This window comes from Erpetoichthys calabaricus, chromosome 2 (assembly GCF_900747795.2).
Source record: "Erpetoichthys calabaricus chromosome 2, fErpCal1.3, whole genome shotgun sequence".
Lineage (NCBI taxonomy): Eukaryota > Metazoa > Chordata > Cladistia > Polypteriformes > Polypteridae > Erpetoichthys > Erpetoichthys calabaricus.
The window spans coordinates 106,003,536-106,025,083 of record NC_041395.2 but is presented as its reverse complement, the minus strand read 5'-3'; the positions used below and the strand labels follow the sequence as shown (position 1 = coordinate 106,025,083).

General features: G+C 40.9%; 1 protein-coding gene across 2 annotated transcripts in view; it reads left to right on the top strand.

Moving 5' to 3' along the window:
- kcna4 (potassium voltage-gated channel, shaker-related subfamily, member 4) overlaps window positions 1-15,343 on the top strand; it is a 92,893-nt gene extending 77,550 nt beyond the window's left edge. For both annotated transcript variants that reach the window (XM_028794235.2, XM_051923193.1), the window contains exon 3: window positions 11,069-15,343. The gene's annotated coding sequence lies outside the window, so the exon portion shown is untranslated. The remainder of the gene's footprint in view (window positions 1-11,068) is intronic.
- Window positions 15,344-21,548: the final 6,205 nt, after the last annotated feature.

Below are 21,548 nucleotides of genomic sequence, written 5' to 3'. Positions count from 1 at the left end.
AGACTAGGTAGAAGGACACTAACCGATCAAGCAAACCTGGACTTAGCCTGCGTTATTGTATGCAGCGAGAGTCCTTTTAAACTCATAAGCCATTGGTATCTCTTTTATTATATCTTCATGGTTAGTTACTTTATTGAGCGTGTTATGGATCTAAATAAATAAAAGCTCTTTCTGGGACATTCATGTGAATAGGTCTTTTCTGAACCAAAAATGGCTCTCCTATGACAGGGGTCTCCAGCTCCAGTCCTAAAGCGCTACTGTGTTTGTAGTTTATCGTTCTAACCCTTTTCTTAATTGATGACCAGTGTTTGCTGCTAATTAGCTCTTTTGTCTTAATTTGAATAGACTTGCTATTTAAGACTTTGACCTCTTAAGTATTCATTTTTTTCCTTAATTAGCATCCAAACAATAATGAGATACAAAATGAGCCAACAGATGACCAGCAACCTGTGTCCATCGTACAGTATATGAACATAAAGAAAGGTGATGGTCTCAATGATGTTGATCGGCTCTGGTTCACAAAACATTTTGATGATGTTCTCAGAAAGTAGAAAATCAACAGTTTTGGAAATGTCTGCCTTGGCAGAATGAGAGTAGCAACAAGCCATGGAATTAAATAACAGATTTAATTAATAACAAGAATCAGCTTCTAATTAGGAGACTGGTTGGAGTGAAATTGGTTGGAGTTTGAGTCCCCAACTTAGCTGGTCTTTTGTTGGCTTACTTCATAGCTCATTTTTGTTCAGGTGCCGTTTAACAAAAAAATTAAGCAATTTAGAGGATTGAATCTTAAAAAATAAGTCAATTAAAATGAAGGGAAAAGGAGTTAATTAGCAGTAAAAACTGCTCACTAATTAAGAGAAGGATTGGAATGAAAACCTGCAGCCACAGTAGCACTCCAGGATCTAAGTTGAAGACCACTGCCCTATGGCACTGCTCTGAAGAACCACTCTGGCACCTTTATTTTTAAGAGTGCACATGGAGTTTGCATGTTCTCCCTTTGTTCTTGTGGATTTTCTCCAGTTTCTCTGGTTCACTCCTACAGACCAAAGAAATGCAGGTTAGATGTATTGGCGATGCTAAAATTAAACCATGATATGTGTTTGGGTGTATATTCATTCTGCTGTGTGTTGGCGCCTGGTCCAAGGGTTATTCCTGCCTGATGCTTGCTGGGAGAGGTTCCAGCTTCTCTGCAACCCTGCTCTGGATAAGCAGGTTTAGTAAGCAGATGACTGCATTGGGTTGAATTTCAGCACAGCTCTAGAGACAATAAAGTAAGCCAATTAAAGGCACAGATTAGTGTCATCTTCCCAAAAGGCAAGTCATACATCAGGTTTTCCCAACAGCATCTAATGCTAGACATTAAAGGATAATTGGAACAATTGCAGGGCAGATTTGCCCTTCTGCAAAAGGCATCCCCATGTCAGATTTTAAGAGATTATCTCATTTTATGTGAGATACCCAGTGATCAATCTTAATGTTCCCAATTTACTCAAATGTTTATCATAGGTACCCGACTTAAAATCATAAATATTAAATATTTGCAAGTTCAAATCCTATAGTTATGTGCGAAGTGTCTCATGTTTTCAACAATGATTTAAAATATGTTCTAGTCAGGCATTAATGGCCAATTTATATCACCCTGCCCAATGTGTGTCTTTCTGGTTTCTTTCTAGCTCTTCCCCGGGGAGTTAACCTTCTTCTTGCTGACTGTTTCACTTGGTTTGTTGTTAGGCTTAGGTACCAGATGCAGTGCTTTTAAACTTTTCAAATTTGTCATTTTCGGGCTGATGCCAAACCAGGCTCTTCGTGCGCTCTTTCCCTTTGCTCGGCCAGCATCCACCCTAAAGCCGCAATGCTGAAGTTGAGCAGCCATAATGTGCTTAATGACTTGTGTACATCAAGACCTAAACGTCAAGTCCAGGGTCTGCTTTTTACAGAACAGATCCCACTACTGCACTCTCCCAGTACCCTGAATTTTCAAGTCCTGCTAAGGTTTCAAACATGAGCACTTACTAAAGCCATACCGCATTGGGCTAAGTTCTCCCACTTTGTTCTCTTCCTTGTACTTCTAAGCAGCGCCTTTTGCTGTTGTTATTGCAGTTGCTGTAGATGCAGGCACCTCTGAGCTTTGCTCTTGTCATAATCTTGAGATCTCATCCCCAAGACAAATCAGTACTCGAAAGAAACATCATCACTTGAAAACGAGCAAGTCCCCACTGATGGAGAGAGTACAGTATGTCTGTTCATAGAGCTTTGTGCCTATGGAGTGACATCATTTTGCATTTCAATACACAGGTCCCCCTCTACCTCACCACCACCTCAGGCCTTTATTGTGAGGATTTTCCTGATTTTTTTTTTTGGCCTTTTGTGATTACTTCTTGGTCTGTTTTTAAGTAATTATGGGTACCAGAGTGTTCATAATCTCTTTTATTCCTCCCTCAGCATCTCTCACTGGGGGAGTTTCCTTCTCTGCATTACTATTCTGCAAGCGGAGACCCCGCTGATGGTAGTTCTGCCTTGTGCATTTCAGATGTGCAGCAAGCAGACGTGAAGCAGGTTAGCCATATCAAAATCTAAAGAGGCTGCTGGCACCCATGGGCTTGCTTTTGTTTAGATCCAGCAGGAGGAATTCCCAGTCCGCTGTTAACGTGTGCGTCACTGGGAGATTGCTATGGCTTCTGTTTTCAGTCCATAGGCAGAAGCTGTGAAGCAGGAGCAGGAATAGAAGGACTGAAAAACACTTTTGGGTTAACGGAGGGCAGTGCCATATTGTGGGCCATTCTCCTGACCCCATCCACCAGAATATGGTGGGCTTAGGGGGATGCTGCTGTGCTTCTTTCCCAGGATTGGTCCAAATCTGTTTTCCTGACTAAGAATGCTCATGCTGCGCTCTCATTTTACTCCTTCACACTGAATGTGTTCTGTGTATATAAATGCACACGGCAGACTGCAGGGGCTGACGTCTGTTATTTACCGACCGCCCAATTGTCTCGCTGATACTTCTGTCATTATTCAAAAAAAAAAAGCAAAACAAACAGCTTCTCTTGTATTTAGATTTTATCTGTAATGAGACAGGTCTGGGTTATTGGGAGTAATCCATAAACCAAAATGGTAATGCTGTGCTTTTGTGTAAAAAAAAAAAAAGAACGACCCAGCCCTTGATGTGCCATCCTGGGAGCAGTTCATCCAAGCATGCTACACATGTGGTGTCCAAAAAAAGGAGGCTTAGAGCAATGAGGGATGATCTGTGTCTGTGCCAACTAATGAATGTTCATATTGATTATTTGTTTCAAACCCTGACTCAGAGTGCATTATGGGTGATGCACCTCATTTTTGTATTAATGAAGAGCTGTGCTCACTTCCACCACTCATTATAGCTTTGTGAAAGTAGTCTTGAGTTTTCAGATTCACAGATTTTAGCGCATTTTAGGTGAATTGATTAAATATGTCGGGGCTAATCGGTCTGTTTTATATTTAGTAATTTGCATTAGCTGGGAGTATCTGTTTTCTTTATCAGTTACAGTACATAAATTATTCCATATTCACAAGAGCCAAGCAATGCTTGCTTGTGCTCATCCTTCTCAGTAAAAAAAGAAGGTTTTATTAACTGATTGTACCCTTTTGACATTAGTAATCATTTAACCTGCAGTCCTAAATTGGATTAAGCACACTCAAAAATGAATGATTAGACACAGGAATGAATGAATTATTAATATTAATCATATTCATTCCCACCCTTTTAGTTTATTGTTTTAAGGCAGGGGTCTCAGCTGTCCACGAGATCAACTTCATCAAATCCCATCATGTCAATCATAAAATCTACGAGAGGTTAGGTAGAATGCCCAGTATGGCTGGACAGACTATTTGAACCCCTGCAGATTTTATTTTAATTTTCCAGCCTAAGTGGAGAATTGTTTTGTTTTTTCTGTCCTTCCAGCCATTTGATTTTGCCTTGTTGTGTTGTTATTTATTCTTTAATATTATTGCTTATTTGTAATTGTTTTCTCTTCTTGTAACTTTCTTTTTGTCATCCTGTAAAGCACTTTGAGCTACATTGCTATATGAAAATGTGCTATATAAATAAATGTTGTTGTTTAGCCATTGCATGGACTCTGCCCAACTTGTCAATGGCCATTATGTGAACCACTTTTTGTGTTCACTACAAGGGTTGTGCCCACCCATTATGTTTATTATTTAAATGTTTCCACTTGGCGGCACGGTGGCACAGTGGTAGTGCTGCCTAGCAGTAAGGAGACTTGGGTTTGCTTCCCAGGTCCTCCCTGCATGGAGTTTGCATGTTCTCCCCGTGTCTGTGTGGGTTTCCACCCACAGTCCAAAGACATGCAGGTTAGGTGCATTGGCGATCCTAAATTTTCCCTAGTGTGTGCTTGGTGTGTGGGTGTGTGTGCCCTGTGGTGGGCAGGCACCCTGCCCGGGATTTGTTCCTGCCTTGCGCCCTGTGTTGGCTGGGATTGGCTCCAGCAGACCCCCGTGACCCTGTAAGTTAGGATATAGCGGGTTGGACAATGACTGACTGACTGTTTCCACTTTGTTTATAAGGTGTACCCACTTTCTGTATTCACTGTAAGGGTTATAGCCACCTTTTAATAATATAAGAAGTGCTCGTTTTCTGTATTCTGTACAGTATATGGGCTATGTTCACCTTTTATATTTAATGCATTGATTGTGCCTTTTTTCGGTATTCAGTTGTATCTTGTACTTATCTGTGTTTTTATTACAGTATATACGTGTTGCCTAATTTCAGGTTTTAGAGTTTAGAATTGTGCCACTGTCATTTTTGTGTCTTGCCTCTCTCTTGCAGTCTGCAATTTCTTTAAAGTGTTAATTCCATTTTTACAGGACAGTTTCTTAATCTAGTACCTGAACGTCTTTGGTCCATATCTGGTTTAATCTGATTTTTAGGCTGAACCCCCTTCAGTGGGCCAGGGTGGTCTGGTTTCCTTATTATATACATAGAGCAAAAATCACAATCACAGCACCAACGCTTCTGTTTTTATCCAGCTGGACCACCCCCAGCTGCATCATCGGGTGGCCCCGCCTCCTTGGCCTCCTCGTTAAGGAAGCAGGGTTGATAACTAAAAGTAACATATCCATTAAAATAATGCAGAACGAAAAAAATAAATAAACACAATATTAATCAAACCACAATATGACATACATATAGATAGTGATTTGGCTCCAGACCCCTGTACTGCTGAAACTGTGTAGTGAAATATATATACAAGAAACAATGAGAACTTGCAGTGAGGAATGAAATGTAATAATGTGCAGACGAAAGCATGCGCACCCACACACATACACCCACTGACACACGCCAAGACAATCTGGAGTCTCTGGTCCATCCAACAGCTTGTCTTTGAAATATCACAGGATTTCCTGAGAGAGAAAAATCACCAAATGCCTTCAGTCAATCTTTATTTTATATAGTGCCAATAAAGAAATGCAACAGCACAGGCACTTTACAGTCTAATATACGGGCTAGTCAAACCAACTTAACATTCGCAGATACACTTAATCAGGGTGTGGGAGCATCAGGAGAAAGGCAGGAACCCACACTCGATGTTTGACCACTCTGTGAAATGAGCCACTGGTGCAGACGCACACACACACAGCCAATTTAAGAGGTTCGAGTAGCCAGACATGCATGTTTATGGGGATGTGAGAGGGGAAACGGAGAACTTCAAGGAAAATGCATGTGCAGACAGGAGAGGACATGCAAATGCCTTCTCAGACAGCACCTAAGTGCTGAATTTGAACCCAGAATGGTGTATCCTTGAGGTACTCACTGGGGAAAAAACACAGACACAGGGAGACCCTGCGTACTCCACATCAATAATGCCAAGATTTGAACCCCGAAGATGTGAGGCATCTGACCACTGCATTACCATGCTGCCCACTCTTTAAATGTAACACTATTTATGGCAAAAAATATTAAACACCAAAAGCTCCTGAAATATTATACCATTTTTGCATTTAAAATTTGGTGTCCTTCTCTAGGATTAATCTATTTTAGGAAAGTAAAACATAAACCTGGCGTTTGTAGGAATTCAATCACAGGAGAGAATATTAAAAAGAGAAAAAAAAATGAATGCTAAAAGGCAACTGGGCAGCTGCTAATATTATCTCATGTATTTTGCATGCTGCACTTTCTATTTTTAAACTTCAATTAAAACAAAGACGCACTTCGGTACCACAAGAAAAATCAAAATAAATAGCAGACATAAATATGAAAAACAATAAGAGACCGCAAGCATACCCCAGGCTTAGTATTTTAAAGCATGCATCTACACTGGCATTAATTCAATCATAAAATGATACATGAGTAACAAAGGGTGAAATTCATTCTTTACTTTATAATGTCACTAAGGAAGCACATAAAGACTAACATAGATTTTGGATTTTTCTAAAATTATACTGTTAACATGATATCCTCAAACCTAATTAATCCGATTCAGGGTTATGGTGGCCAGAGCCTTGAAGCATTGGGTGCCAGATCATCACAGGGCCCGTTTCCACACACACACACACACACACACACCCACACACACACACACATACAGTACACGGCTACACTCGTGCCTGTTAAAATAAGCAGCATGTCGGTGGGAAGGCGGGAGGAAAACCCCTACGGACATGGGGAAAACATACAAAGAACGGACAGACACAGGTTTCAAGCCCAGACGGACTGGGTCCGTGAAGCAGCAGTAGCGGCACTGTGGTACCAAGCCCCCCTGCAATGTTAACATTCTTTTGAAAAACAAAAAATAAAAAGAAACCTTTTTTTGAAAATGTGCTTTAACTATATATTGATTTAGCTTCATTTTTCTGAATTTATGAGTTTCTACCTCGCTATCCTGGTCTGTGGTGTTTTTCTTATTGTACTGGCTGGTGCTTAAAACAAGGGACCCCCCACCACATTAAGTGGGCACATAAAGCACAAGTGGGGGTCACCTGTCACACGTTCTGTCCAAACTCCATTATATTACAAAAAGGAATTATTGATACACTGATCAGTGACATCTACATTACATTAATGAAATAGCCATAGTTAACAGCAGTGCCTTCTAAACAATGTTGGCTGTGTGCTTCTTGTCCCCCATTTCACTTATCACTGCAGAATATTTCTCTGCGAACACCCACCCTCAACAGTTGCCACTGAATTGGGCATGCAATTCAGTGCTACAAGACAGGAAGGGGATTTTGCAAGCAAGAAGTGAAATATGGGCTGTCCTAAGAAGTAGGGGACATCCTAATTAACCCTGTAGATTCCCTAAAAAAACCCCCAAAGAAATCAAAATGGTGCTTGTAGAAATACATTTTGAAGAGCATTGTGTTTTATAGAGCAGCATGGATTGCAAGCAAACATTGTAGCAGCCGACAGACACGTTTTCACTGGTCAGGAGGGAATGCAGCTGTCTGAGTGGTTCAGAGGCTGGTGGGCGGGGCTAGAGACTTGAGTGGCAGCAGCCCATGTAGCAGGTCCACTGACAACCCTCGAGAAGAGAGCCGAGACATTCAGAGAAAAGGTATGAGCAGGAGCTCCATATGGCTGTTAGTGCTTGCCTTGGTCGCAGTGATGGTGACGAGTGTGATACCAACGGATGTAGGGGAACACTGCTTTCTGCTAGAAATGTCCTTCTTCTGCCTCTTTTCACTTAAATAACTAGAGTAGCAGTGCTAATTTGTAACAGGGTCACAAATTGGTTCACGGAACACATGCATTTTAATATTGCAGAGACAGTGTCTCGGAAAAGTGTGATGCTGATCAGAGGGTCAAGGTTGTGTGGCTTTTATTTGCAGATTGCATATCTGTGCATGATGTGATTCATCTCCTTAAGATATGCAAACCCTAACAGACATAATTCTACCTAATAGTATATTCCATAGTACCAGAGTAAGATTTCAATGTTCATCCAACAGTCATACACTAACAGGACCCCTCCCCCATTGTTATGGAGTAATTTGCACACTATACTGCATAACCCCAGTAATATCAAGAAAATGTGATAATACATGTAGCCATATTGGAAAACATAGAATATGATGTGGAGATGTAGACTGCCTGTTCATGGGGACTACTCAGTGGATTAGGAGTCTCCCAATAAGGAAGTTCCATTAATTTTATATGCTATGATGTTTCTGGGAAAGGTACAATTCTAGGAGGACCACCCAAGCCTAGGGGCTAGAGGGGGAGTATTTGCAAACTGCATACTGAAGAGTAATGTTGAACTCATCCTCATCTGAATGTTACACATCACCAGTCATTCTGATCTACTGATCGTTACAGAGAATTCCTTTTCAGTAATCATTTTAATAAGGATTATAATAATATATTACTCAAATTATAATATAATATATTACTCAAGTATATTACTATAATATATCACTCAGATTTTGCCAAGCAGTTGAAAGTGCGTCTTAGAGATTTTGGCCTAAACATAACATTATCATTTAACATGTCATTTTTCCAGAAAGAAAAGTCAAAATTAAAAAAGTAGGCCTTGAATGTTCAAAGAGATGATAATGCATTAGCCCGGTGGTCACTGAAGAAGGAGAGCCTGCACTATTTAGGGACAGGATGACAGCAACAAGTGCTAGGTCAGCTGTAGTAGGACCCCACTGAGCTGCTCAGCATAGTGCCCGAAGGATCGCCTCAGAAGTCTGGCACTGGGCCCTTGCTAAATGAAGTGGATCAAAGTCACTTAAACGCATCCTGTGTTTAAAGAGTAGAAGACACTAGAGTGTGTTTAAACTGCCCGATCTTCTCTTCCGATGAGGCTATGGAAACTGTTTAGTTAATTCAACAAATTAAAATCATTTGACTGCTGCTGCACTTAATGTGTTCCTTTTCAGCCTGTGTGTTCATAGCTGACAGTCCTCACACTACTGTTCTGAAATTCCCTCATTCATACTTCTACCCCATTACATTTTAAAACTTTTAATCTTGTTTAGTAGCTCACTTAGCATCAATGTGCACCCGTCTTTTCTTCTTCATAATTCATGTGAAAACGTTCACTTTTGTTTGTAAGAATACTTCTGAGCTCCTCTATACCAAAGGTTTGATATTACGATCTGCATCTTTGCGATTCTCATTTCGAACAACTGTGAGTCCTTGTATTTCAAGCTTGAGTCGGATTCAAAGAACAGTCAATTAAACCTTGTGGGACATCAGTGCTTGAGACAGTCCTTGTGTTATGCATGTCCCTCTTTAATCTGCTTGCCATGGAAGTATAGACTTGGACAAACAGAATATATAAAGACATAAGAGGTTAGACAAGTGACAGGAGACCTTTTAGTCCATCAAGGCTGTTTGGTGAGCTAATATCTAAATTGTCCCAAAATCTCATTTGGACATTTTTTAAAAGTTGTTGCGGTTTCCTCTTCAATATACACAACCTTGTAGTTTGTTCCAGGTTCCCACACCCTTTGTGTGTAGAAGTACTTCCTGGATTCTGCTTTTGCGTATACTTCATCTTAACTTCGACCATCATCCTGTAGTATGTGATACATTATATGACAACTAGTGATGATCAAAAGAGAGCATAAGAAATTTGATAAACAAGACAAGACCATTTAGTCCATCATGCTCACCTGTTTAGCTAATAGCTAAACTATCAAAAAAAATCACATCCGGATACTTCTTAAAGGTTTTCGAGGCTTCTGCTTCAACTACATGGCTAGGTTGTTTGTTCAAGATTCCCACAAGTCTTTGTATAAAGAAGTCCTAAATAAACACTTCCGCTTAATTTCCACTGATGTCCTCGAGTACGTGATTCACCCTTAAGGTAAAAAAATTCTGCCATATCTACTTTATCAATGCCTTTGAGGAATTTAAATGCCTGGATTAGCTCCCCACGCAGTCTCCTCTGCTCGAGACTAAACAGGTTTCATTCTCTGAGTCTGTCAGAGTAGGTAGGACATGTCCTTAAGTCCCAGGATGCACTTGGTTGCTCCTCTGCACAGCTCCAAGTGCTGCTATGTCTTTATGTGACCAGACCTGCACACAGTACTCCATGTGAGGTCTTAATAGTACATTGTGTAGTTTGAGTGGAACGTCCCTTTATTTTTATTCAACACAAACAAGCAATTTTGGATTTGCATAAAGTGATACTTTTTGCAGTTGTGAAACCAAAAACTCACTTAAGAGCGTTTTTTTGGTGGAAAACAAGGAAAACTGCTCTTTAAAGCCCCATTCACAGTTTCGTGTTTCGCTGTGTTCTGTTCTGCAGCTTTGTTAAGCATGTAATACACACCACATCGGTAAAATCAATTCTATTTTTGTGTCTCGTTCACAACACAGCAGAAGTTTGCTGTACATTTTTTTTTTAAATGTGATGTACTGCATGTTCTTCAGGTAAAGACACAGTAAAACACATTATCATGCACATTTACTGTGTTTTCTCCATGGGAAAATGATCTGGACGGAAAAACACCACTGCCAAACCTCCTCTCTTACAACCACTATATCCTAGTTGGGGATATGCACACTAGTGGGGAATTCGGTTTTCATTTGAGATCTTTATCTAAATACTAAATAACAGGCAGATACATGTGGAGTTATTGTGTGAAATTTGAATTTCCCCGTGGGATTAGTAAAATGTAGCTAATCAAACCTAGTGAAAACTTTTGCACAAGGCAACTAAATGCCTTTCTTCTTGTTGTAAATGGCTTCAATTTCATCAGTGGTGAAACAATCCATTTTGTAATTTTTCTTTTTGCAAAATCAAGCACTGGATTTCACGTGACTGTTTAATTCATCACTAATGATTATGTTATGATGTAAAAAATGGGGAAGTAGTGTGGACTGTGACAGCTCAGGTTAGGCTTTGAACAGCTAATTTGTTACAACAGAAGGAACAACAGTCACATTGTCAGAAAACTCTGCTTGGGAGTGGAAAGTTGGGCAACATTAATGACAACAGAATAGATGCTTATTTTCTGATGTGGCAGCCATTTACAAAAATGCAATAATTTCGGCCTATGTGTAGTTCTTCTATAGCCTTGCTCATTGTTTTTTTTTTGTTTTTTTGTCTGTCCTTTCCAGGAGCAGGGTTATTGCTGCCCAGACCCGGACACTATGCCAGCAGCCTGCCATGCTGGTGGTGGCAGAAGAAGAAGACCTTTGTGTTTGGAGTTTACCTGCAACAAAGTCAAATCCCAGTCGAATGCCTTAAAGAAAACCAAGATTAGTCATGTTTCTCCATTTCCTCATCACCCAAGGTGAAGAGTCCTGCACCTTGGAGAGGGGTGCAAGCAATTACTGCAAATAAAGACCATAGATTCTTTTTTTTTCTGACTTGTTTTTGACAGAAGAAATGGTTGGCTGTCATCTGCCATCCAGCTTCTTGGCTGAACTTGGAGTTAGCAGGCTCAGGACAGTGGATATATTTTACTTTTCTGGCATGCAAATAGATCTTCTTAAACCAAAATGCCACTGATGCAAATGGTGCTGCTCTGGACGCTTCATCAACAGAAAGAAGGTTTTATTTTATTTATTTTTTTGTTAAAGTTTTTTTTTTTTTTTCAATAATTCCAATTGCGTGTACGTCTCTGCCTGCATTCCTTTATCAGTCAAGAGACGACCTTGGTAAGGTCTAGTTTGTTTCCCAATTTAATAATAATGTTGCTTTATATAGATATATATAAAGTAACATGTACACACACACACACACACATACAGTATATATATATATAAATATATAAAGATATAAATATATGTCATAGCTATATTTTCTATACTTTTTGTTTGCTTTTTGATGTTTTACTGTTGCATTGCAAAACAAAGAATGTCAAGGTGTTGCAAAATTTATAAAAGAACATAGAAGATATTTGTTACTATTTTACATTGGTTGACCCCCTTGAACGGGGAACCAGTTGACCAGTTGCAATCTACCTTATAGAAATACTGACCAAGCAAAACTGTGGCACTCTGTGAAGCCATTGAAACAGCATGCAAACTCAGATTTATACAAAAAAAAAAAATCTCTCGAGCTACTTTAGGACATTCATGGTTACGGAAGGGGAGTAAGGCTAGGGCTAACAGCGCATCTTCAACTTCCACCTCCTTCGTTTATTTTGTTGATCTTCGGCCCCGTCCCTCAGTTTTTCTTTTTCTTTGGGCCTGACCTTTCCTTGGTGCCGTGGACTGAGGAAGAGTGAACGTGTCTGCTTTCTTTCCTGCCGTCACGAACCTGACTCCCCTTGGAGAGGAATCCAGTAGTTAATCTTCATCACGTTGGTTACTTGTTCAGGATGAGAAGGTGATGAGGATGGCGGAGGGGAAATCAGATAGTTCATCAGAACTAGGAGTCACTAACAAGTGTCGCTGAGGGCTGATACATTTTCTGTTTGCAGGTTACCAGACATGTCATGTTTCAAAGTAGCTGCGTTTTAAGCAGTCTCCTCCAAGTTGTGCTCTGGTTTTGGGTTCATTGTGAAAATCAGTCCCAGAGAGCTGAAGTATTTGCCAGTTCTAGATCATTAACTAACGGTGGACCTCATTTTTCGGGGACTGACTTAAGTCAGTAAGATCTGCAATGTTTTCCGATTTTAGAGGACAATTTGAAAAGACTCCCATGATATCTACTTTTGTAGTATAAGGTTAAAGTTTCTAGTTCAGAAGATTAATTGCATGTCTTCTTGATGTGCTATTTGAGGTTCTAGTGCCCAACATAATGATAATATCCTGTCCTCTTGGGATTGTGTTTTGGAACCCAGGCCAGAAGCCGTGTTTGAGCCCTCAGAGATTTTTTTTGTGACCCACACTCCCCCAACCTGTCCAATTATTTTTGATGCCTGGACCTCCTCAGCAAGATGCATCCCTGGAAGTGTAGGGTCAACCTGATTGTCTTCCTCAGCACCTTTTATAGAGCTGGCCAACAAAGGAGCCAGACAGATTGACTAAAGGAACCTACCCAGCAAAGTTCCAAGGACATAATCTATAAAAAGTTTGATGTAACACTTGGTTCCTCTAGAGCTGATGTGCAGAATTATTCAAACTTACTGCTGCCTATCTAAGGATGAAATCAAATAAAAGAAATGAGAAACAATACAAAAAAAGAGCCAGACATGCTGCTGACCGCCATGTCCTGTAACAGGAATGACCGGTTGAGTAACTGAGCTCGGAGACTTCTTCGGAAAGGCAGCCGCGTCCAAGTGTGATATTCCTCTCCGCAGATGGCGCTGGGCTCAGTTATTCGGGAGATACTTATCTATGCATTTTCATTTGTCTTTCTGTTCCCTTTCTCCTTCAGCGCATTTGTTCATCTTTGATCAACCTGCAGTCATGTGGGGAAGGTGGGGAATTGGATGCTGACCGTATATTTACTGCTTACATGTTTTTCAATAGAGTCTCCTCCAACAAAATTCAAGCTTTTCTTTGCACACAGGAAAGAATATTTTTGTACTGGCTATTTTTTGAAACAGTTATTTGCAGTATTTAGCTATAGTGTTTTTAGCAGAAATTTAAAAAAGAAGATGGTATTTTTGTAAAACCAGTACAAGGTTGCAAATCTTCCATGCCCATTCCTGTATTTCACTATAAGAGGAGCAGATCTCTGCAGGATGGGCATTCTAGGCTACAAAAAAAAAAAAAAATCACCCTCAACAAAGTGAGACTTCAGGTGTGAAGCATTCATTTCGAGAATACAGACTTACAGATTGAAACGTGTCCGCTGAGAACGATGTTTTAGTTTTTTCCCTCCCCTGTCATTCCGTCTTCACTTAAACTCTGTGATCATTTTTGTTTTCCTCCTTCTTGGTGTGTTTTATATCCGATCGGTCTGATTGCTGCAAAAACAGTCTTCCTGTAAAAGTAGCCACATAAGCCCTTAGAACTAATCTAATTTGCAAATCATGGGTATTGTCTGGCCCATCTTGTCGCTGTTACAGGGGGACAAGCATGCTGGCAGCTAAGGAGTTCCCCCTCATTTAGAGTAAATGGTCTACAATCTCTGTCTTCTCCTCTGGAAATGACTAACCTAGAGTTGACTGCCCAGCCTAGACTGTTAATGTATTTTTCCAAGCTAGAGTTGAAAAAGGAATCAATGAACTGATGATATTCAAGCATTTTTTTTATCACAGACACATAGCTGCAAATGGCTTGTGTGTAACAAGACAGTTTGGTTTATGCGGTTCATTCACTTTGTTGTGGGATGACAGCTGCTGCCATTTTGGTCAGCAGTTGCATTACACAGGTCGAACAGTGTGCACTTATACTCCATAAGGAATTCTTGCCTCGAGTTTACTTATGACCCAGGGTCATTGCAGATGAGGTGATCTCCAATCACTAAACATACAGTGCATCCTTCTTTTCCTGAATGCCCGCTGCCAGGTATATTTCCCCAAGGGGGATAAGGTGGACTCCTTCTTAGTGGGGCAGTCTGAATTTGGTTATTTTCAGGCAGAGGAAATGGAAACTCAGTCTTCCTATCTATGCTTTCCATGGTCATTCTAGCCTAAAGACCATTCCACAGAGGGATATTTTCTCTGTTGACCTAGCTCAGTGTTCTTTTAAGGGCCACTATTGGCAGGATTTCATCTGGTGAGTGGAGTAACTCTGGAAGGCTGCTCTTTTGTTGTTCTATTTTAGGGTAGTTTCCAGGAATGGAACTATAATCAGTTGCCCTTGCTGTCTGGCAATCAAGGCTTGATCATCCCTCCTTGTTACCAGTTGTTCATGTGTCTCCATTCAATGGGCCCTCTAAATTAATCTCATTTTTGGAAGGCTGTTCCTTAGTTACTTACCATTTTCCTTAAAGTTGGTGCCCTATTAAAGGCTGTCATTGGCTAAGTCTTCCTAGGGGGTTCTCAACTCACGTCTGTTAAAGGGCCGCAATCAACTCTAAGCTCTTTGTTCAGTCTCCCTCGGGGTCCGGATTCAGCATTATCATCATCATTATTGTCCGTTCATCCCATGCAGTGTTTGCTATTATGTTTTTTTTTTTCCAAGATTCATAAAGTTCTTGCATTCTGGATGTCTGCTGTGTACACAATAGCAACGTGGAGCTGTACATTTAGCAGTTGAAATCTCCTGACATATCTGGGGACCGTGCAGCCTCCTGTATGGTCTTCTTCTGCATTTCATATCTGTCTCCCACTGCATGATTCAGTATTTTACTCCACTTCTGTGAAGAGATGTAACTATTATTGATTTGGGTGCTAGCGCGCTTCTTGTTTTTGGGACCTCTGTTTGTCTTTTGTTTTCTTTTCTAATCTGACTCATGGAATTTCTATATTCATGTCTCCAACAAGGCAGCAATACAAGAAGGGTCAAGTTATGGAATTATGTGCAATGATGAAAATAAAGTGATAACTCTTACCTCTGAGTCGTGTTTTAATGTGTGGCTGTGGATTTCTGATGGTTGTGGAAGTGGTGGAACCCTCAGAGAAAAGATCAGGGAATGTAAATGGTGACAAAGGTGACAGAGGGCATGTCTTTGTGTGGTCTAAATTGCAGCTTTCTTTCTTTCTTTCTTTCTTTCTTTCTTTCTTTCTTTCTTTCTTTCTTTCTTTCTTTCTTTCTTTCTTTCTTTCACAGTAGCTGTTTTAAGTAAGTTATAAGGAAAAACAAAGAATGTCAAGATGTTCAGATAGCTGAAGTATTTGTCAGTTGTGGATCTTTGGCTAAAGTTAACCTGAATTCAGGTTTTGGTGAACTTACTCAAGTCACTAAGGCGTGCAATGTGTTAAAAGTTTGGACAGCAGTTTGAAAAGCCTCCTATTATATCTACATCTGTAAAGTATGTTTGAAGTTTCTAGTTGAGAAGACCAGTTCCACGTCTTCCACTTCTTCTTCTTTTCTTCGGTCCATACTGTGATTGAACTATGACTTTTTACATCCAAACCACTGACTTTGTCCCATTGAAGACCTTTTTTACTTGTGATTATTGCCTTAGCATCCTCCAGGTAGTCCAGTTTTCTTCGAGATTCCAAACACCTGGATTCGTTCTTAAATTTCCTTAATGCAACAAGTATATTAGGCTACTTGGTGATTACTCAAAAGTGTCTAGGGAAGTGTTTCATAAAATTTTTAAATTAGTGCTACAATCTATGCTTTTGCTGAATCTTAGCTTTTTCATATCAAATGTTTCTTAAATACTGCGGTGGGTTGGCACCCTGCCCGGGATTGGTTCCTGCCTTGTGCCCTGTGTTGGCTGGGATTGGCTCCAGCAGACCCCCGTGACCCTGTGTTCGGATTCAGCGGGTTGGAAAATGGATGGATGGATGGATATTTCTTAAATAGCAATATTTAATGAATATGTGCGTTTTAAGCAAATGGACACTAGGTGGCACTGTTGCCCACCTTTTTCCCAACAGACAGACGCAGGACACAGGTTAAAAGCACTAAAAAGACTTTTAATATTTTATTTCTTCTTTGTATCGTGCCTCCAAAGCACCACAACCACAATAAACACAACAAATAAGTAATGATAATTCCTAAATTCTCCTCTACACCTTCCAGCAAGCTCTGTCCTCTACCTTCCAACTCTGGCTCTCTTGCTGGGTCTCCAACAGTCCTTTATATAGTCCTTGACCTGCACTTCCAGGTCAGATGGAGAACTTGTAATTTCTTCAGCCTGAAAGTACTTCTGTGCTTCAATCGCCGTGACTTTGAAGCACTTCCGGGCTATGTAAACAGTAGGGACTCCCCAGTCTCCCTGCAGCGTCTCCTGGTGACACCCATGGTACTAAGCAGGGCTGTGTTGCCGAACTCCAAGTCCCATAGTGCCCTGGGGGCATCTGGGGCATCACTGCAGTCCAGGGATGCTGCTGTCTATCGTCCTGGAGGAGGCAGTGTCTTTGATAAGCTGCCTTCCCCCATCCTTCCGTTACTGGGGCGTCCCTTACAGCATTTATAAAATTCCTGGTCAAATTATGCAATAAAAAAGGAGAAAGTCAAAAACCAAGGTCTGGCTGTAAAATAATCCCTTTGACTGTTTTTGGTGCACTTCATCAAAGGTGATGCCCCTCTCTCAGCTGTTTGTCCTCCTGAGATGGCAGTAGCGGGACTCAGTCCCAAGGCTATTGCATTACAGAACAGCTCATTCAGCTAATGGAGCTAATGGAGCACACTCTTCAGCCCTGTGGCTAGTTGGGCCTCTTTTTGTAGGGGTGCCTGCTATACAATGGCAGGCTCTCCCTCTCTTCTCTCCCTCTCCCTCTGTGTCTTGAAGGTCTCCAAAGTACAGCCACCCTTTGTTGCGTAATTGTAATCAATTCCTGAAAACCAGATTAAAATTGAAAAAAACAATATCAAAAAAATTATTTCCCAGTATTTTAACACAAGAAGAATATAATGCTCTACAATGTCAATAAAGGTACTAGACTGAAGCTTGGATGTAGTACTACACAATGGTGACAGGTAAGATAAAAATGAAACAAACATGACATAGAGATGACTCACTTCTGCACCTGCCACTTATTGCCCACCAGTGACATGAGGTCTTTTTCATTTGTGGCAGTGGCAGCGAGATACCTGGCCTCCTGACTGATGTTCCTGCTAGATCTAATATTGCAGAGCATCTATTGAAAGAGCTGATACAAAGAAAATGCACATACTTTTAACGCGCTACACAATTCTTAAACCTGCTCATCTCAATTCAGGGTCGTGGGTTGATAGTAACATTCACTCTCACCTCAGGACTGGGTTCCAGTTCATTGCAGGGCTCACTGATGCATATACTCATAACCAGACATGCACAGGGCGAGCTTACAATCACAATTTAACCTAACCTGCACACTTTTTGAAGAAACAAACCAGTATATCTGAAGGAACTTCCATAAAACACAGGGAGACAGCATACAGTCCAACAGAGCAAACAGAGCAGGTGTAGATGTTGTACGTAACAGTATACAGAACTCCAAAGATACAGAGAGAGCAGTATGTCAATGACCTGCCTATGGTCTCCTCTGAATGTTCATATTACGGAAGCTACTCGGCAAAGTGACTCGGGTTTGCACAACGACATGGTCAACGACAGTGACACAAAATCTCATTTGAAGCCATTTGTCTCTTTACTCATGCTCTTATTCTTCCTCACCCTCTTCTACCTTCCCTCCTGTGTCCTCTTTCTCTTTCTTCCTGTGGTGGTTGATCCCTTTTTCCAAGACAACTCAGGACTGGATTCCAGTCCATTGCAGGGCTTACAATCACCATTTAACCTAACCTGCACACTTTTTGAAGAAAACCAGTATATCTGAAGGAGCTTCCAAAACCACACACCACACAGGGAGAATGTGTAAACGTTCAGCTGCAAAACTTGAAACCAGCGTCTTTGAGATATCAGTGCTACCTGCTTTGCCAGCATGCTGCCCTGAAAATGCACAGAATGTATTAAAAAAGGGTACTTTCTTTCTTTCATGTGTTGTTGTTGTTGCCATAAATAAAGCGACCTTTTTAAAACTCAGTGCTTAAAGCTTATTTATTCTTACTAAAATAGTAAGTTGCCAGAGAGCAAAAGAGGGCTAATTACCAATCAGCCTCCTTCAAGCTACTGTGTGCCAGACACAGTCTGCACTTAAGTATGCAAAGGATGTGACACTAGAGGAGATGACTCCTACAGACGCGGCTACTGCCCAGGCCGGTAGAGCAAAATGCTGGTGACAACTCCGGTAGGCGTTTGTGCTGGCAGAGAGCTGCCAAAGCAGTATTAGCGCATCTCCGGTTCTGCTGATACATTGAACCCAAAGTCGTCATGCTCTTTACATACTGTATGCTCACCTACCTACCACTTCTCTCTTCCTGTCCATATCAGTTGAATGGGTGAGTCTCCATGACCTCAAACTGGTTATAGAAAATTGTTCCTTCATTTAAATCCCCTGACAAAATCTACTGGGACAGCAAATCAATCCAGTAAGATGTCACGGCTACTTATGCAGTCCAGTCCATAGCTCCAGAGGTTCAAGGTCACTGTCTTCGTTATATAAAAGGTGGGCTCACTCAAAGGCACACTGATAGCCAGACACATGAGCAGTGGGCTGTTCCCTGCCTGCACATGTTTGTCTGGACTCTCCCTTTTGTCCTGTTTTGATGGTTTTCTTATAGAATCTATTTTTATCCTCGATGGGCTGATTTCTCTATCTCTGCGTTTAAGAAATGTCATTCACTAATGCCAAGCCTGCTGATGTAACAAGCTTTGAAATGCAGGCTTCTTTTATTAATGGCAAACTTACTTAACAAGAACTGTCGATCTACACAGCTTTGAAGTGGGAAGCAGAAAAGAAAAATGTGCAGGCCATTTTTCACATTTCTTATAACATGTTTTATTCATCATCAGTATGCCATTGTTTCACCAGTGAACTGCCATTAAGGCTGTGCAGAAGGGAAAAAAGGAGCGTGTGGAACTGGCTGACTTGTTCAGTCAACACTCATTTATTTACTTGATAACACATTCATTCATTTACTCCTTAGCTTCATCATTCACTCACTCATTCATTCATGCATTGACTGACTGACTTGCACACTCCTTTGATTGCTCCACCAAATCTGACATCACACAAAAACACATACTGTACACTACAACATAACCTTACACCATGCTGAGATAAGTTCTGAACACTACTGTAAAAACCAGTTACTGCAACGAGTAACGTTACTTATGTCCCCCCTCCCAACATCTTTACATGATGAACAATATATAAACAACAAATGTAGAAATTTTCTAAAAATGCTATCCTTTAATGTACAACACAATACATAAAAGGATGGAAAAGAAAAAGAAAATTGTATTTAGCTGTAGCATCCCTTCTCTGGTCAGGGTCACGGCAGAGAATCTCATCGACATCACATACAATATGAGCCCTGGCCAGGCGGCAGGGTAAAAAAAACCTTGTACGCCACATCCATCCCTGGCAAACCTCAACTGTGATGTCCAAACAAGCTTCCTCCATGCACTGGAGGAGGTGAACACAAATGTAGGACTCTTGGTCATAGACCATCCTCTATAGGGTTTAGAAAAGGAGAATATGCAGGCAGAAAGATGTTACTGAATCTGGGGCTGTTGGGGAACCAGTCACGAACCAGAGCAGCCCAATGGAAATAGACATTGTCCCGAATTACAACGTAGCATGGCTGCTCTGGTCCAGTTGGTATACATGATCTTGGAGACCATTGAGGAAAGCTAGTAGAAGCATGGTGGCATATCAACCAAGGATGGCATGTCGGTGGAGTACCCCTCGGTGGCTGATGGTGGCACAGACTGTTACGTTCCCCCCCTTGCTGGCCAGGGACATTCAAAATGGCCTGTTGGCCAATTATGGTTCAAACCCTTCTCCTCCTTGGTGAGGCTGACGCCTGCTTCATCACCAAAGATGAGCTCATGAGGAGTGTGTCTTGCTTCTATTTCAAAGATTCTCTACAAAAGATGACACACACTGCTGTAAACGACTGCTCTGAAACACATTGCTAGAGTACACAAAAAAGGAGGCCCAAAATTCAGTTTGTTCTACACTACATAGTGCTGTACAGTACTGTAATGCATCCTGTAACAAAGCTGAAGTACTTCATGATACTTCTCACAGAATCATGACAGGCCTGTTTCATTGTCAACCTGTTTTTTCAAAGAATTATGGAAATACTCCATAATCAACCCCATGTGGTATCTCCTGCAAGCAAATTGTATTGTTGGCAAAAATCATATTGATCATTGTCCTCTCTTGCGCTTCAGAAAATAGGGTTCTTCTGCTTCCAACAGGTGGTCACCTCTCAGTTCTGGCAAACCAAATACTTCAAGTACTAACTGTAAAATCATACTTTTACAGTAGGAACATACAGCAACTATGTCAAGTGGTGCATTTCAGACAGCATGCAGTCCAGCAGAGCAAGCAGCTAGAGCAGGTGTAGGTGTTGTACGTAACAGTATACAGAACTCCAAAGATACAGCAGAGAGCAGTATGTCAATGACCTGCCTATGGTCTCTTCTGAATGTTCATATTACAGAAGCTACTCGGCAAAGTGACTCGGGTTTGCACAATGACATGGTCAATGACAGTGACACAAAATCTCATTTGAAGCCATTTGTCTCCTTACTCATGCTCTTATTCTTCCTCACCCTCTTCCACCTCCCCTCCTGTGTCCTCTTTCTCTTTCTTCCTGTAGTGGTTGATCCCTTTTTCCAAGACAACTGAACTGACCCATGGTTGTTGTATCTGTCTATCCTAAGGGTATGTCTGGTGTGTGAACAATTTGGAGTCGTAGTGTTTGCTGCTGGGAAATTGTGTGCTCCATGTGCTCCTGCTCTGCTGACTTGAGTTCATGATATTGAAGCCAGTGCTTTCTAAATGAGCACATAGTGAAGCCAATGACATATGAAAGGATTTGTGTGCAGAGTTTTGCACAAAAAGTGAAATGAATCTAAATTATGTGTCAAAATATCCAAATAGTGCTTATAGTTTCAGGAAATGAGTTTGTATTTTGGTAGATGGCGGTATGGTTTGGGATTTTTTGTTAATAAGTTTGGTAATATGTGTAAGCGATTGAGAAAAACTACCAAAGCTTTGCACAAATCTAAATATAGTAATTATCT